This window comes from Chrysemys picta, chromosome 12 (assembly GCF_011386835.1).
Source record: "Chrysemys picta bellii isolate R12L10 chromosome 12, ASM1138683v2, whole genome shotgun sequence".
Taxonomy (NCBI): domain Eukaryota; kingdom Metazoa; phylum Chordata; order Testudines; family Emydidae; genus Chrysemys; species Chrysemys picta.
The window spans coordinates 10,066,765-10,084,638 of NC_088802.1; the positions used below are offsets into that span (position 1 = coordinate 10,066,765).

General features: G+C 57.7%; 1 protein-coding gene across 1 annotated transcript in view; it reads right to left on the minus strand.

Moving 5' to 3' along the window:
* LOC101948742 (zinc finger protein RFP-like) overlaps nt 1-17,874 on the minus strand; it is a 1,201,957-nt gene that overhangs the window by 249,575 nt on the left and 934,508 nt on the right. The gene's annotated exons all lie outside the window — the stretch shown is intronic.

Here is a 17,874-nt window from a genome sequence, read left to right on the forward strand (position 1 = left end):
GTAGATGTGCACCTGAATGTGCCCCTGATAGTGTGGCTGATATGGTTGGGTCCTGTGATGGTGTCGCTAGAGTAGATATGGGGACAGAGTTGGCAACGGGGTTTGTTGCAGGGATTGGTTCCTGGGTTAGTGTTTCTGTGGTGTGGTGTGTAGTTGCTAGTGAGTATTTGCTTCAGATTAGGGGCTGTCTGTAAGCGAGGACTAGTCTGCCTCCCAAGATCTGGATGGAAGCTGGAGGCAGGTAGGTAAACTTTGCGGTCAGTAGGTTTCCGGTATAGGGTGGTGTTTATGTGACCATCACTTATTTGCTGTGGTGTCCAGGATCTCTTGTGTGGACTAGTCCAGGCTGAGGTGGATGGTGGGGTGGAAATCGTTGAAATCCTGGTGGAATTCTTCAAGGGCCTCCTTCCCATGGGTCCATATGATGAAGATGTCATCAATGTAGCGCAAGTAGAGGAGGGGGCTCTAAGGGATGAGAGCCGAGGAAGCGTTGTTCTAAGTTGGCCATCAAATGTTGGCATGCTGTGGGGCCATGTGGATACCCGCTGACTTGAAGGTATAAGTTGTCCCCAAATCTGAAATGGTTGTGGGTGAGGACAAAGTCACAAAGCTCAGGCAGCAGGTGTGCTGTGGTCTCATCAGGGATACTGTTCCTGGCAGTTTGTAGCCCATCCTCGTGTGTAATATTGGTGTAGGGAGCTTCTACATCCATGGTGGCCAGGATGGTGTTTTCAGGAAGATCACCAATGCATTGTAGTTTCCTCAGGAAGTCGGTGGTGTCTTGAAGATAGTGTTACTGAAATATAAGGTCCACCTAGCTGAGAGCCAATAACTGCCAGACAGGGATAAGGAAGAGTTGCTTTATTCTGCAGAAGAAAGGAGAGCTTTGCACCTTGGTACAAAAACTCTGTCTTACACACATTTTCCAGATCCTTTATACACATTCAGACCACGGTCCTTGCAGTGTTAACACTTGATTGGTGGTGGTCAGACCCCTGCTTTTGCTATCTGGTCGGTGAAAACCAGCTTGGGACCAGCTCCAACTACCTTAAGGCATTGAAGGGAAGACAGTTGAAAAGTTCAGGCTACTGTGTACTTGAAGTGTCTGCTTCCCCCTAATGGCCACTGGTTGACATAAAGGCTGCTCTGTTAACGGGGGTGGGGGGGGGGTGGGGGGGGGGTGGGGGGTCACTAGTAACTTTCACAATAGCTAGGAATGCTGCTAGCATAGGGTCTGAGGAGAGAGTCCACGTAGCCAGATAATCCTGCTGTAAGAGTGCCAATGCCTGAGATAATGGGGCGTCCAGGATTTCCAGGTTTATGGATCTTGGGTAGCAGATAGAATACCCCTGGTCAGGGCTCTAGGGTGTGTCTGCGTAGATTTGTTCCCGTGCTATAGCAGGGAGTTTCTTGAGCAGTTGGTGTAGTTTCTTTTGGTAAGTCTCAGTGGGATCGGAGGATAGTGGCCTGTAGAAAGTGGTGTTGGAGAGTTGCTTGGCAGCCTCCTGTTCATAATCCAACCTGTTCATGATGACTGCAGCACCTCCTTTGTCAGCCCCTTTGATTAGAATATCAGGCTTGTTTCTGAGGCCGTGGAAGGCGTTGCGTTCTGTGCGGCTGAGGTTATGGGGCAAGTGATGCTGTTTGTTCACAATCTGAGCCTGTGCAAGTCTGTGGAAGCACTCTGTGTAGAAGTCCACTCTGTCATTTCGACCGTCAGAAGGAGTCCACGCAGAATTCTTCTTCTCGTATTGTTGATAGGAGGTGTGATCGGCGTCGGCCCACCTACCCGCTAGGGGACGGTGGGGAGCTACGAGGTCACTGGCCGGCCTGGGTCACGCCTCCGTCAGCGGGGAATTAGCGGCGGGGCGGCGGCCAGCCAGGGTCTGTAGCGCGCCCCTCAGACAGGGGAGCGCCGGCAAAGGTCAATAGCGCGCCCCTCAGGCAGGGGAGCACCGGCAAAGGTCAATAGCGCGCCCCTCAGGCAGGGGAGCGCCGGCAAAGGTCCCGGCGTGGCTCGGCTGGGTAGGGGAACGCAGGCCCACCCTACACCACTGCGCTCCAGCCCAGGGCCCCGACAGTGGCAGAACGAGGGTCCCACCAGTGGGTCAGCGGGGTCGTCCCGCTACATAGACTCACCACTGTGCAGCTCTGTCCCTGGGCTACTTCCTACCCGATTGCTCGCCCGAATCCCTCTGGTCCCGTGAGTGCGTCGGGGTAGTCCGCTGCTGGCAGCTCCAGCTCCCCCTCAGGCTCAGGCTCCTCCAGCTCCTCTGGGTACTCAGCTGCTGGCAGCTCCCGCTCCCCCTCCGGCTCCTCCAGTTCCTCTGGGTACTCGGCAGCAGGCAGTCCTGGCAGCCCCAGTCCGTCCTCCAGGTGAGGTTTCCACGGATCCAGGGCCTCCCCTTGTGTAGCAGCAGGCTCTGAAGGGAGCAGCCCGCGGTCTGCGTCTGCCTCCCTCCCTGGTGCTGCCCTAACTGAGCTAAGGGCCCCGCCCTTTATACCTCCTGTTCCACCCCTCCCCTTCCAGGGGGTGGAGCGAGCTTGGGCTGGCCCCGCCCACTCAGGCTGAGAGAAAGGCACTTTACCCTCAGGTTCGGAGGGAAGCCACCCTGGCTCCCTACAGGGAGGAATCGGTTGCTGGAGCTCTCTCTGCTCCCTTCTCCCTCCGTCCTTCCCTGGCCCTCCCCTGCTGCTGCTTGCTGCTCTCCTTGTTGCTGCCGCTGCCGCTGCTGCTGCGTGAGTGAGTGAGTGCGGAGGGGGGGGCCTTGCCGGCCTGCCCCCCCCCCCCCTCGCCCTCGCCTCCGGAGGGAGAAGCACCGGCCCCCCAACACCAACACCGATACCATCTGGGGGCCCACCTGCCTGCTTGCTTGCCTGCCTGGCCGGTTGCCCGGCCGGCTGACTGCCACTCGCTGCTGCTGTTGTTCCTGTGTGGGAGCCGCTGCCTCCGTCGCGGAGTGCGAAGAGACTGCGTCCCTGGTTCGAGAGATTGTGGAGGGGGTTGTTTGAGAACTGTGTTTCGAGTGACTTTGCCATCTTTACTCCTGGGGTGGTGGTGCCCCCGGTCGCGTTAGGAGTGCGGACGGACCTGAGCCTCTCGCTCGTGATTCCTCGGAGTGGAAGCCGTCGCTTGCCAGAAAACTCCGAGGTCGACTTGGGAGCCTGCTGTCCCGTCCCCCATAGCGGACTGTTGAAGGGAGCGCGGGGGGGGGGGGTGCGGTGCCCCCCCCTTCGTCCATCTGCTCCCCCTTTGCCACCACCCCCACCGCCGACAGCTGCCGACGACCCCTCCACCGCCCCGCGTGCCACCTGGACCTGCTTTTCGCCCCTCGGCGGGGCTGTTTGCTCCCCCCGCCTCTTCCATCGTCCGGGACTGTTTACTTGCAGCAGTGAACGGCAGAGCCTGCACTTCGCGAGCGCTGTGGGTGCACCTTTTCCCCCGCCCTGGACTTCTCCTGCCCCCCAACTGCGTTTAGCTGGTGGGGTCCCCTCCCTGTAGCCCCCTCTGTATTGGTTGGCCCTACCCTACCCCCCTCCTTTTAAGCCCCTTCGGTTTATTTTTTTTGGTGCCCATTCCCCCCCCCCCTCGGTTCCTAGCCTGCTGGCTGTGTTCCCGGCCCTGTCCTTGGGCTGCGGCTGGCTGGAGTTTTTCCTCCTACCCCTCCTTGTCCTTGGGCTGCAGCTGGCTGGACATTCCATTCTGTTTCTGAGCCGCTGCTCCGGTGCGCCCCCCCCCCTTCGCCCCCCCGCGCGCGCTTGTGCCCCCGTTTTGTTGCCCCCCTTTTTGCACTGTTCACCCCCCCCTTTACTGTTGTTGTAGTCCCCCCCCGCCCCGGTGCAGCCGGGGGAGCCGGCTTTCTTTTTTTGGCACTTGTGCCCCGCCCCTCTCTTTTCGCTCCTGTGTGCCCTCTCCATTGGCACCCTCCTCCCCAGCCTGCAGCCTAGCGGGGAGGAGTGGTTGCTTTTTCCTCGTTCCCCCATTACCCACCCCGGGGGCGCCCTCCTCCCCTTCCTGTAGTTTTCTAGGAGGGAGTGGTTAGCCCCCTCCCCCTTCTTCCCCGCTTTCCCTGGCCCGTTTACTGGACCCTCCTCCTCTGTCCTTTGCTTAGAGGGGCGGAGCAGCTGCAGATTGTAATGGCAGGGGACTCTGCCCCTGTCCCTTCCCCTGCCCCTGCCCCTGCCCCTGAACCCCCGTCCGCCCCAGTGGCCGGCCCCTCGGCTGGCCCTGTCCTGGACACCGCCGCTGCCACGGCTGCCCCCTCCACCGGCAGGAAGGGCCAAGGGAGGAAGAAGGGCAAGGGCCCCGCCCGTGGAGCCAAGCCTCCTGCGGGCGGGGCTGCAATCCCCGCCGCGGCCCCGACACCGGCCGCGGCCCCTCCCTCTCCTGCCGTCCCTTCCACCAGCTCTGGTGGCGCTCCACCTCCGGCCCCCAGAGCATACGCCCAGGTGGCCGCCGCCTCTTTGCGTGCCGCCACGCCGTCCGCCCCGACCACCGCCTCCGGACCCATCCCTGGTGACCGCGGCCCCTTCCCCTCGCTGACGAGGAGGCACGGCGTCCGTTGCCACTTGGTGCCTGCCTCGCCCCACATTGAAACGTATGTGCGGGCGTTGGCGAGGGTGGTGGGGCCTACGGCCATCGTGGCGGCCTCCAAAATGTATGGGAAGGCCGTGTTCTTCCTGGCGTCGGAGGCCGCCGCGCAGGAGGCGGTGGAAAGAGGCCTGGCGGTGGGAGGCGTGTTTGTCCCCTTGGAGCCCCTGGAGGACCTGGGCGTACGGGTGCTCTTGACCTCCGTCCCGCCCTACCTCCCCAACGCCGCTCTGTTGCCTGCCCTCTCCACCCTGGGGAAGCCCATTTCCATTCTGAGCCCTCTCTCGTTGGGCTGTAAGGACCCCGCCCTCCGGCACATCCTGTCTTTCCGCCGGCAGGTCCAGCTCCAGCTGCCGCCGGCGGCGGGTGCCAGAGTGGCGCTCGAGGGGTCCTTCCTGGTGCCCTACCGGGGGGCCCATTATCGGGTCCACTATTCAACGGGGGAGGCCCGGTGCTTCCTCTGCCGGGCGCAGGGGCATGTCCGGAGGGACTGTCCCCTGGCCCGGCCTGGAGGGGCGTCCGAGACCCCCGGGGCCCGGGAGGGTGCCGGCCCTGTCATCGCCGGCAACCCTAGCGGTTCGGACACTGCTGCTGCCGCCGCCCCTCCTCCTTCTGCCGCGGTTCCCGCTCTGGCCGTGGAGACGGCCGAGCGGGCGGGCCTTGCCGTCGTCGACCCTGGATCGGCAGGGCATGTGGAGGAGGGGGCGGGGCGGCTTCCGCCGGCCGCGGGGAAGGGCCCGCCCCAGGGGGAGGTTTCCCTCCCCTCTGCTGTCCCTCCGCCCCTGCCGCCCCGAGCCCCGAAGCCATCGCCCTTGCCCTCTGGCCCCGCCCCTGCTGACCGGCCCTCCACCTCCTCTTCCACCTTGGGGGGCTGGGTGACCGTCCGGGGGAAGCGTGGCGCCCGCAGGTCGCGGGCTCTCTCCCTCCCCTCTGATGAGGAGGGAGAGCAGGCCCCCCGAAAGATGCCGCGGGGGGCCGACGTTGTTAGTTCTGTTTCCGCGCCCCCGGACGGTGCCCGGCAGGAGGTGCCGGCCATGGAGACCGTGGATGCCGTGGCAGCGGCTGGGGAAACTTCTGTCCCTTTTGTTGGGCCCACGCCTGAGGAGGCTTCAGCAGCGGTTCTCCCGGCCCTTGCTCCGTCTGTGCCCCCTGCCGCCGCCGCCGATGCCGGGGCGGCCTTTGTCCCTGTGACTGGCGGGGAGGTGGCCGGGGCCGAGGGGACCGCTTTCGCCTCCATTTTCGATGAGATCGAGGCCCTGGGTCTGACCCCGGTTACCCAGGGGGAGGACGACCCTCCGCCAGCGGGCCCCGATCCGGGTGCTGGCTTAGTCCCGCCCCCTTCTCCTGCTCCCGGTTCCTCGCCCCACTCTGCCGCTCCCGACTTAGTCCTGGGAGAACCCTTAGCCCTACCTGCCAGCCCGGCCGCGACTACCATCTCGTGCACGGCCGCCGAGCCCCTCGGGGCGACAGCCGTTGCTGAGCGGCCGGTTCCTGCCCCCGATCCTGCCCCTTCCATCGTTCCTGCCCCTGAGGCTTCCCCTGTCCCTGCTGCCTCCATCCCCTCGGATGCTGACCTTGGCCGAGGGAAGCCGCAGTCTAGCGGCTTGGCAGCGGGAGATGAGGAGCCCGTTCCCGCTCCCGTCCCTGATCCTGTCCCCTCTCCTGACCAAGTCCCTCGAGCCCCGCCCCTACTCCCGCCCTTGCCCCAGATCCTGTCCCCGAGGTGTCTCTTTCTGCCACCTCTGGTGTTACTGCCGCCCCCGGGGTTGTCGCATTTCCGTTGCCTGCAGACAACCCTCAGGGGGCGGTTTTCGTGTCTCCCCTTCCTGCCACTGTGGGGGCTGTATTGTTCCCTCAGCCGCCCTCTCCTTTGCCGGGGATGGGGACGGGCTGCCCGGCGCAGCAGCGCTGGAACTCGGACCCTTGTATGTCCGTCACTGTGGGCTGCGAGGACCCTTCAGGAGCCCCGCCGGAGGATGGCGGCGGCTTGGCCGCTGCCTCCCCCTCCGCGTTGCGGGATGAGCTGCGCCTCTTTCTATCGGATTCCCGTGGTTCCCAGGGTAAGGTGCAGCTCGCCCTTCAGCGCTGGGGGGACTTCCATCTCATCCTCCGGGCCGTGCAGGCGCTTTTGGGGGAGGGGCGGGGGTCCGGTCGGTGGGACATCGCGGCCTATCGGCGGGCCCGCAGATTCCGCGACTCCCTTTTGACCTTCGGAGTCGAAACCGGGATCTTGCGGGGCCCGCTGGGGGCCGATGGTCCCTCCGCCCGTGAGGATCTGCCCCAGCCCTCCGCATGACAGTTACCACCTTTGCATCGCTGAACACTCGGGGCTGTAGGGTGGGTCTCCGCAGGAGCCAGGTGCTCTCCTTCCTTCGGGAGGGGGGGTACTCTGTGATTTTCCTGCAGGAGACCCACACGGCTCCGGCCGTCGAGGCTAGCTGGCGGCTGGAGTGGGGAGACGGGGTTTATTTTAGCCACCTCAGCGCCCATTCGGCTGGGGTGGCCACCCTGTTCTCCCCGGGGCTGCGGCCTGAGGTACTGGGGGTCGCCGAGGTCGTGCCGGGCCGCCTGCTGCACGTCCGGGCCCGTGTGGAGGGGCTGGTTCTGAACTTGGTCAACGTTTATGCCCCGAACGCGGGCCTGGAACGAGTGCCTTTCTATCAGCGGGCGGCGGCCTTCCTCGGCACTCTGGATTCTCGCGAGTGCCTGGTCCTGGGCGGGGACTTTAACACCACCCTCGAGGACCGGGACCGCTCCGGGCTTGAAAATTCCCAGGCAGCCGCGGGCGTCCTCAGGGAGATCGTAGACCATCACTCCCTGGTGGACGTCTGGCGCGAACACCACCCGGACGACGACACCACCTTCACCTATGTCCGGGTGGAGGACGACCGGTCGCGCCACTCCCGGTTGGACCGGATCTATCTGTCCCGCTTTCATCTGGCGCGGGCCCATGCCTCCAGCGTCCGGCCGGCCCCGTTCTCGGATCACCATCTGGTGACCGTGACGGCTTCTCTCAGTTCCGAGCGGCCGGGGCCGGCCTATTGGCATTTTAATAATAGTTTGCTGGAGGACGTGGGCTTCGTGGCATCCTTCCGGGAGTTCTGGCTGGCCTGGCGGGGGCAGCGGCGCGCCTTTCCCTCGGCGCGGCGGTGGTGGGACGTGGGGAAGGTCCGCGCGCGGCTCTTCTGCCGGAACTACGCCCGGAGCGCCAGCCGGCGGCGAGATGCGCTGATAGGGCAGTTGGAGCGGGAGGTCTTGGAGCTGGAGAGGCGTCTGGCCTCCGGCCCCGAGGATTCACCCCTCTGCGCGGCGTACCGGGAGAAGCGGGAGGAGCTCCGGGCCCTGGAAGACCACCGGGCCCGGGGCGCGTTTGTTCGATCCCACATCCGTCTCCTTCGGGAGATGGATCGCGGCTCCCGCTTCTTCTACGCCCTGGAGAAACGGAGGGGGGCCAAAAAGCATGTCACCTGCCTCCTGGCGGAGGACGGCGTCCCCCTCACGGATCCGGAGGAGATGCGTGACAGGGCCAGAGCCTTCTACGCCGCTCTTTTCTCCCCGGATCCGACCGACGCCGAGGCCCGCAGGTGTAGATCAATCTCTGATAATTTTCATATGACTTTACATTGTGCCTCTTCATATAACCTTGTGGTGGGTCTACCCACGTGTGACCTCTGTTTTCATGGGACTTTGTATCAAAGCTTCATTTAGAAACTTTGCATTGCCCTTGGTATAATATTATAGCCCCTAAGGATAGAATAAGATAGAAGAAAAATTTCTGTTTGCTAGCAGTAGAACAAGAGCTCTCCCCCCACTCCCCCACTCTTAATCAATTGCCCTGTTGAATGAATGAGGTGTGAATGAGGAAGGCATGGAAGGCAGCACCTCCAGACAGCCTCAACTGTTGGAGAGGGGCTGGGAGCCAGACCCAAGGACAATAAAACGTGTCAAGTGGGCTCATTAAAGACAAGCAGACATACTGACGGCCTCGGGGGTTAGAAGCAAGCACCTTCTTTTGGAAACACCCTCTTTGCAGCATTGGGACAACACTCAAAAGAAAGCAGCACAAAGGACCAATGGACACAGACACAGAGTTTGAATCCAGTATAGATTTGCATAAGAGGAAAGCTGCTATAAAAGTGAGGTGTCTTGCAGAGGACCCCGGGTCTCGTCTTGTCAACATGGGAGCATCGATCCGGATCGGCAGAAGCCCGGCTCCACCCCCTCCCCCATCTAACTCACCTGGCCAGTGAAGTTAAGGGGAGCAACTAATTGGTAACAACAAGACGGAATGGGTTTGTGTGTGTGTGTGTGAGTGTAAGTGTAATATATTATATGCATATAATACAGTGTTAATGAATACATGTATTACTAATAAATGTGGCATTTTGCCTTATTCCCCCTGAAAAGATCCTGTGCAGTACTTTAAGTACAACATTTTGGTGGAGAATGCGAAAGGGGGAGCAAGCATAGAATCCACAGTTATTACAAAACTGGTGTGCACACCGCCAGCTTTAGCAAGCCTGGCACTATAGGAAAAAGAGCGTAAACTTTCAGTTAATTAACCAAACTCTGAAGGATATAGGAGTTTAGGTTTAAATTGTGTTCATGACTGAGCTAAAGAGGAGAACTTAGTGTTTCTCACTCTGATCCGGGGAAGGATTAACCAAACTCTGAAGGATATAGGAGTTTAGGTTTAAATTGTGTAATAGAGGTACATACACCCTCAGCCGTAGCAAGACTGAGCTAAAGAGGAGAACTTAGTGTTTCTCACTCTGATCCGGGGAAGGATTTGTATAATTGGTGTATGAACCCTCGGTGGTAGCAGACCGAGTAATACAGAGGGAGGCTTAGCGTCTCTCCCTCTGGCCCAGAGTGGGTTAAAAACATAAGATGCAGATCTTGTTCTGTTAAACCAAACTCTGAAGGATATAGGAGTTTGGGCAGTGTAGTGTGGTTTATGTTTGTTTGTTTTGTTTTGTTTTTTGTAAGTAATATTGTGGTAATTTCACAATTTAGAAGAAAATGTTTAAGAAACGGAACCAGGAAGGGTGGGGGCTAGTTAAAAAACCCACCCTCCTTGCTAAATTGGTAGTGAAACAAGGCTTGTGCCCATGGAAAGAAACTGTTTATTAAAAAAAGCAGGATCGGGCCCAGGCAAGCAACAGATAAAGAAACTAAAAACAGGTTGGGTACAGAGAGTTAAAACAGCACTCTCAAATCTTACAGCAGCAGTAACATCAGGAGAAGAAACATTTGAGACCCCAGAAGGGGGCAGACCTTTGGGACCCCTCTGGAGATTGGGAAGGGGGATATTTGGGTAAATTCCTCCTCCCAGGGCCAAAATGCCATTGAAACAGTTAACAATAGTGCCTGCTTCTGCCTCAGATCTCCAGGCCATGGCAAAATGGCTGGAGATTTTAAAATAGAAAATTTTTTCTAGATGGAGTGTTAACGCCCTTTTACTGAGAGAAAGGGAGGATTTATACTCACAAGAAATGCACCACTTAATTAGCATTTGTGCAGCCCCAAGTACCAAACACACTGTGGCAGGGACTAAGCAGGTTCTGCCATGGTGGAAGCACTGTGCTAATTTGTTTCCAAGCTTCTATCTTTCAGGCTCTGAACCAGAACATCAGGAGAGCTGGTACCAGCTGAAGAGTTATAAAATACCATGGTTATAGTGTCATGACAAAGTCTGTGTTCAGTGTTCTGTGTTGCATGTTCTGTGTCTGTCTCTAGTGGTGTCCTGTGTTAGCATTGAGTCCAGAATGAGAGGGGATACTACACTAGACAGGGTAAATGTCTTTTCCTCTCTCTACTTCCCCCATCTCCATCCAACTTATCAATCACCCCTTGTGTCCAAAAGACTTGGGTCCCCAGTGCATCAGGGTTATTTTGTTTTGTTAGGTTCTCTAATAATCATTTTGTTGTTGATTTTTGTTCTTGATACATTTGTATTGTTAGTTACATTTGCTTGTATTATTATTAATTCCACACTTTCCTCTATGCACTCTGGTTCTATTTCCCCAAGCCCTAAAGGGTAATTCTTGGGCCCCCATAACCTGTAAGACCTTGGCCCATAATTGTATGGCCCCATCTTTCAGGTCCCCAGAAACCTCTGAGAACAACTGTTAAAAATAGGGAATTCTACAACATTTTAGCAACTGAATGTTAGTTTAAGTCCAATTATTATAATTATAATTGTTTGCATTTGTGTTTATGTTATATCTGGTGTTTAGTCAATTGTAATGGTTTTAGTTATATTCACCTGGTTATAATTGTTTGGTTTGTTTGCAACAAATATAAAAGATTTATATGGTGACCACTCAAGAATTGTTCTTGAGAGGTCAAAAGGGGGACAATGTAGATCAATCTCTGATAATTTTCATATGACTTTACATTGTGCCTCTTCATATAACCTTGTGGTGGGTCTACCCACGTGTGACCTCTGTTTTCATGGGACTTTGTATCAAAGCTTCATTTAGAAACTTTGCATTGCCCTTGGTATAATATTATAGCCCCTAAGGATAGAATAAGATAGAAGAAAAATTTCTGTTTGCTAGCAGTAGAACAAGAGCTCTCCCCCCACTCTTAATCAATTGCCCTGTTGAATGAATGAGGTGTGAATGAGGAAGGCATGGAAGGCAGCACCTCCAGACAGCCTCAACTGTTGGAGAGGGGCTGGGAGCCAGACCCAAGGACAATAAAACGTGTCAAGTGGGCTCATTAAAGACAAGCAGACATACTGACGGCCTCGGGGGTTAGAAGCAAGCACCTTCTTTTGGAAACACCCTCTTTGCAGCATTGGGACAACACTCAAAAGAAAGCAGCACAAAGGACCAATGGACACAGACACAGAGTTTGAATCCAGTATAGATTTGCATAAGAGGAAAGCTGCTATAAAAGTGAGGTGTCTTGCAGAGGACCCCGGGTCTCGTCTTGTCAACATGGGAGCATCGATCCGGATCGGCAGAAGCCCGGCTCCACCCCCTCCCCCATCTAACTCACCTGGCCAGTGAAGTTAAGGGGAGCAACTAATTGGTAACAACAAGACGGAATGGGTTTGTGTGTGTGTGTGTGAGTGTAAGTGTAATATATTATATGCATATAATACAGTGTTAATGAATACATGTATTACTAATAAATGTGGCATTTTGCCTTATTCCCCCTGAAAAGATCCTGTGCAGTACTTTAAGTACAACACAGGGTGCTCTGGACCGGGCTCCCGACGGTCAGCGCGGGCGACCGAGACCGGCTGGAGCTGCCTCTTTCTCTGGCCGAGTTCTCGGCAGCCCTCCGGCTCATGCCCACTAACAAATCTCCGGGCATGGACGGGCTGACCGTGGAGTTCTACCGCGTGTTCTGGGACGTCCTCGGCCCAGACCTCGTCACCGTCTGGGCCGAGTCCTTGCAGGGCGGGGTCCTCCCTCTCTCGTGCAGGCGAGCCGTGCTCGCCCTGTTGCCGAAGAAGGGGGACCTCCGCGATTTACGAAATTGGCGTCCCGTCTCGCTCCTCAGCATGGACTATAAGGTCGTAGCGAAGGCCATCTCGCTGCGGCTGGGGTCCGTGCTGGCGGACGTGGTCCACCCCGACCAGACCTACACCGTCCCGGGCCGGAGCATCTTTGACAACCTGTACTTGGTCCGGGACCTGTTGGAGCTGGGACGTAGGGATGGTCTGTCGTTCGCCCTCCTGTCTCTGGACCAGGAGAAGGCATTCGACAGGATGGACCATGGATACCTCCTGGGCACTCTGCGGGCGTTCGGCTTCGGGCCCCAGTTTGTGGGCTTTCTCCAGGTGCTGTACGCTGAGGCGGAGTGTCTGGTCAAGCTCAACTGGACCCTGACCGAGCCGGTCAGCTTCGGGCGGGGAGTATGGCAAGGGTGCCCCCTCTCGGGCCAGCTGTACGCTCTGGCGATCGAGCCCTTCCTCTGCCTCCTCCGTCGGAGGTTGGCAGGGTTGGTGCTCCGGGAGCCGGAGCTGCGGCTGGTCCTGTCGGCGTACGCCGACGACGTGCTCCTCGTGGTCCAGGACCCAGCGGATCTGGTGCGGGTGGAGGCCTGCCAGGCCGTTTATTCGGCCGCCTCCTCCGCCCGGGTCAACTGGGTCAAGAGCTCTGGCCTGGTGGTCGGGGACGGTTGGCAGGCGGGCTCCCTCCCACCCGCGCTTCAAGCCATTCGGTGGAGCGTGGGTCCGCTGCTCTATCTAGGTGTTTATCTTTCCGCCACGCATCCTTCTCCGTCGGAGAACTGGCTGGATTTGGAGGCCAGGGTGCGTGAGCGGTTGCGGAGATGGACGGGACTGCTCCGGTGTCTCTCCCTGCGGGGGAGGGCGCTGGTGCTGAACCAGCTCGTCCTGTCCATGCTCTGGCACCGGCTCAACACCCTGAGCCCGGCCCCGGAACTCCTGGCCAGGCTCCAGAGGATAGCCCTGGAGTTCTTCTGGCCTGGACTGCACTGGGTCTCTGCAGGGGTTCTGAGTCTTCCCCTGGAGGAGGGGGGACAGGGCCTGGTCTGCCTTCGTAGCCAGGTCCATGTCTTCCACCTCCAGGCCCTGCAGAGGCTCCTTTACGGTGCGGGTAGTCCGGCATGGAGCACGTTAGCGCACGCCTTCCTCCGCCGCCTCCGAGGGCTCCGATACGACCGGCAGCTCCTTTTTCTTCACCCGAGAGGTCTTCCGCGAGACCTCTCGGAGCTGCCGGTCTTCTACCAGGACCTTCTCCGGACCTGGAAGCTTTTTTCGGCGACCAGGTCCACTGTGGCCACCGAGGGTGTGGATCTCCTCGCGGAGCCCCTGCTGCACAATCCCGATCTCCGTGTGCAGGTGGCGGAGTCACCCTCGGTGAGCCGGAGGTTGGTCCTGGCGGAAACCACCAGGGTCAGAGACCTCCTGGACTACACCAGAGGGGACTGGGTGGATCCCCGCGCGCTTGGTCGGCGCATGGGGCTCTCCACCCTCGCAACCCCTCTGCGTGTACTCCAGGAGGTGGGCGCTGCATTGTCACCTCTTGCTCTCGGCTTCCTGTGGCGGGCCCTGCGGGAGGGCGCTCCCCGCCCACCCCTCACCCCGGGCCCTCCGGACCTTTTTCTCGGGCCCTTGTTCCGTGAGCCCCCCCGGCTCCCCCGTTCCCATAATCCGAGCCGGCTGCACACTTTGCAGCCGGTCCGGTTTCGGACCGCGTCCAGAGACCACCTGTACACGCTCGTGCTCCACACGTTGCATCACCTCACCCTCGTGTCCCGCCCCAACACCAAGTGGAGGGACTATTTGCTACCTGTGGAGGGTGAGGAGCCCCGGTGGGCCAGCCTTTATTCCACCTTAGTTCCGAGGCCTGCCGGGGACATTGGTTGGCGGCTCCTTCATGGGGCCGTGAGCACGGGCGTGTACTTGGCGCGGTTCACCTCTATTCCTGAGGCCTGCCCATTTTGCGGCATTAGGGAGACCCTGGCGCACGCTTACTTTGAGTGCGCCAGGCTGCAGCCCCTTTTCCGGCTTCTCCAGAACCTCTTGTTGAGGTTCTGGCTACACTTTTCCCCACACTTGTTTATTTATGCGCACCCTGTACGTGGCCCCACTAAGTCGCGGGACCTCCTCGTCAACCTCTTCCTGGCCCTGGCCAAACTCACCATCTATAATACCAGGGAGAAGATGTTGGACGAGGGGGTGCTCTGCGACTGTGGGGCCTACTTTTATACCTCTTTGGTCTCACGTCTCCGGGCGGAGTTCCACTGGGCAGCGTCCGCTGGCTCCCTTGCCACCTTCGAGGAGCAGTGGGCGCTGTCCGGGGTTCTCTGCTCGGTGTCCCCATCTGGTTCCCTGATTTTGAATCTATGACCGTTACCTCGCTCCCTGTTTTTTTATTAGTTGTCCCACGTAATCATTTGGTACTGGGTCCAGTGGTCCCTCCCGCTAGGCTGGGTGAGGGGCCTTTCGTAGTGGGCGGCTGAGCCCGCCCACTTCCTGGTTCGCCAATACGGCTCCCTACAGGAGGGTTCCTTTGGGTCAGTGCACTGTTCAATGGCGTGTTGAAAATATTCCTTGAGTCGGAGAAGACAAAAGTAGGCTTCCAGATCACCACAGAATTGTATCATGTGCGGGTGGGTGGTGGGGCAGAAAGAGAGTCTCCGAGATAGGACAGACTCTTCTGCCGGGTTAAGGGTGTGGTTGGATAGATTAACAATATTGCTGGGTGAGTTAAGGGTACCCTTGTTGAACCCCCTGTGGCGTGTAGGAGTTTAGATCGTTTACTGCCCTTAATAAGCATCAGAAAATAAACACACGAGAGAGAACCCATAAGTTCTTCGACTGTGGGAAAGGTTTCATACTAAGCTCACAACTTATTAGACATCAGAGAATCCACACAAGAGCGAGACCTTATATATGCTTGGAATGTGGGGAAAATTGTAACTGTAGCTCAAAACTCACTCAACATGAGAAAACCCACATGTGAGAAAGACACTATAAATATTTTGAAAGTAGGAAAAGTTTAATTGGAGCTCTCGTCTTATTGCACACCTCACATTCCTTCTTAAGACAAACCTCAGAATTGCCTCGACTGTCGGAAATGTTTCCTGTAAAAGTCAGCCGTTATAACACATGAAAGGATCCACACAGGAGAGAGACCTCATCAGTGCTTGGACTGTGGGGAAAGCTTCATTCAGCGATCACCCCTCATTAAAAGTCAGAGAATCCACAGAGGTATGAGAGAGCCTAGGAATAGCCGGACTGCAGAAAAAGATTCAATTTGACTTCACACCTCAGTGACCCACACAGCAGAGAGGCCTTGAATGCGGGGGAAGCATTAGGTGCTCCTGGAGTATCAAGCATCTAGAAATCTGTACAGGGAAGAAACCGCTGAGATGTTCTCAGTGCGGAAAACGCTCCAAGTGGAGCTAACACCATGTTGGACATCCGAGACTCCCCCACACAGCAGGGAAATTCTCTCAGGGCCCTGACTAGGCCATAGGAACAACCCCATTTCCTCGTTCCCACACATGTCAGGGGCTTTTGGCTCCCAAGCATCCAGCTGCCCATCGCTGGGGTGAGGATCCAGCAGCAGCCAAGCATCAGCTGGTCAGTGACCCACAGGCTCTGTCTGGTCTAAGCAAACCCCAGGCAGAGGAGGAGATGCCCCGATCAGCCCCTCCCCCCTGCTGCAGCCCTGGCTGCTGAGCTGATGGGCCACAGGTGGGGGAAGGGAGAGAAAGAAACTCCACCAGCCGCTCCCTCTGCCTGGCTGAAGTTCCCCCTCTCCCCACCCCTGCCAGCCAGGATCCCCCTGCCATGGAGATGAGGAGAAGGACACTTGGGCCAGACCCCACCTTCACTCTAGACACCTGTACCCATCCCCCATCTTCCACCAGCCCATGAGCTGGGCTCCCCCACTGACCTGGAGCTGTTCCCTTTTGGGCAAGTGTCCCTGGGGGCTGGTAACTCCTCCCCTCCCCAAATCCCCCAGGGTGCTGGGCTCTGGGGGAATCAAATGTTAAGGGATCAGGACTGGCTGGGGCTGGTGGAGCTTGATATCAGGGGGAACTGGGTGCGTGTTTGGGGATCATAGGATAAGCGCATTCAGACAGCACCACTGAGAGGCACTGATTCCCACAGGACCTTTTGTCAGAGGCCTGGAGATCCCACCTCTACCTCCGCAGCATCAGCCTCTGAAGTTCTGGCTAGGCTAGGAGGTGTGGTCAGGATTAGCCAGCAGATCTCTGTGACCCTCCATCAGATTTCCTAGTGTAAACTCACTCTGAGCATCTTATGTGCTCTGACCAGTGTTGCCTCATTTTTTACATCCATGTGTGGAATGAATTTGGTTCTATGCACCAGTATGTGACACATCATCTCCATACTAGTTCATATGGGGGTGGGGCCAAGAGGTTTGGAGAGTGTGGGCGGGGGCTCCGGGCTGGGACAGAGGGGTGGTGTGTAGAGGGGTGAGGGCTCTGGCCAGGTGTGCAGGCTGTGGGATGGGGCTGCAGATGAGGAGTTTGGGGTGCAGACTGCGGTGGGGAGAGGACTCCCCCCAGCCCTCTCTCACCACAGCTGCTTGGGACTGGGTGCAAGGCACCTCTCCCCAGCCGTGGCAGCTCCTGTGGCTGGGGCGAGGGAGGAGTTCCTCTCCCCAGCAGCTCCAGTGAAACTGGACCAAGCCTGGGGAGGGGCTCCTCTCCTTGCCTTCCTTCACGGCCCTCGATAGCCAGCTGGTCACGCCCTCCCCCTGTCCCACCGTGTCCTGCATTGGCATGACAGAGAGTTGCCCCACTCACCCCACACTGATCCCTCTTGTGATCACCTCTGCACCCCATGTTCACCACTTGTGTAGGGTTATGATATTTTGTGTGCAAAGTGTGCCTGGTGAGGGATCATTGGAAAACTCATGATCTGCTGAATATTGTGCCGTTGAAATGCGTGTGACACCAGTGCATGTAGAATGGTGAGATTTTAATGTATGTTTGTTGCTAGGCTGACCATATTCCAGGTGCCCCAAAAGAGGACACTGATGGGGGGTGGGAGCTGATGGGGGGTTGTAGAGTTAGAGGTGCTGGAGGGGGTGCGGTGGGGATACTCAGGAGGTGAGGGCAGTGTTGGCAGCTGTCACAGTGGCAGAGTGCTGGCAACAGCTGTCAGTCAGCGCCGACCTGCGGGACACTCCCCCAGGACTGGGAGTCTGGGCCTGGGTGAGTGGGATCTCGCAGCAATCAATCAGCTGTGGATGCAGGGCAATTGGCTAGTTGGAAAGGTGAATAATCAGGGATGTTTCTGAGTTTCAGCACTTGTGCTCTGCAAACACCCCCGGACATTTGTTGTTATGGCAAAACCCCTCAGCAGGCTCAAACAAGAGGATCTGTCCATAAGGACCCAGACATATGTCAAAGTTTTTGTTACTGAAATATGTCATAGTTCAAGGGATTGTCCCACTCAAAGTCCTGAGAGATGAGAAAGGACCGACTGTGGGTGTTAGAAAACCCTTATCTGGCCGTCCATCACCAACAGGAAGAAAGGGGTAAACAAAGAAATTTATAATTCACCTGAAGGATGCTTTGGAGCTCACACACACCATGAAGTTGCCTGACCCCATGACTGTTGGCCCCTTACTGAAACTTAGTGCACAGGGGAGGGGTTGGTTGGCTTCTCCCAGTACCAAAAGACAGGAAGATCCAATGAGAAAAGAAAACCCTGAGGCAGGCAGGCCAATGAGGGAGTCAGGTGCCAGTTCTCTGTGTGAGCTGGAGCTGCCTGCCAGAGAAGGGCAGAGCTAAGGGGAGAGGAGCAGCGAGAG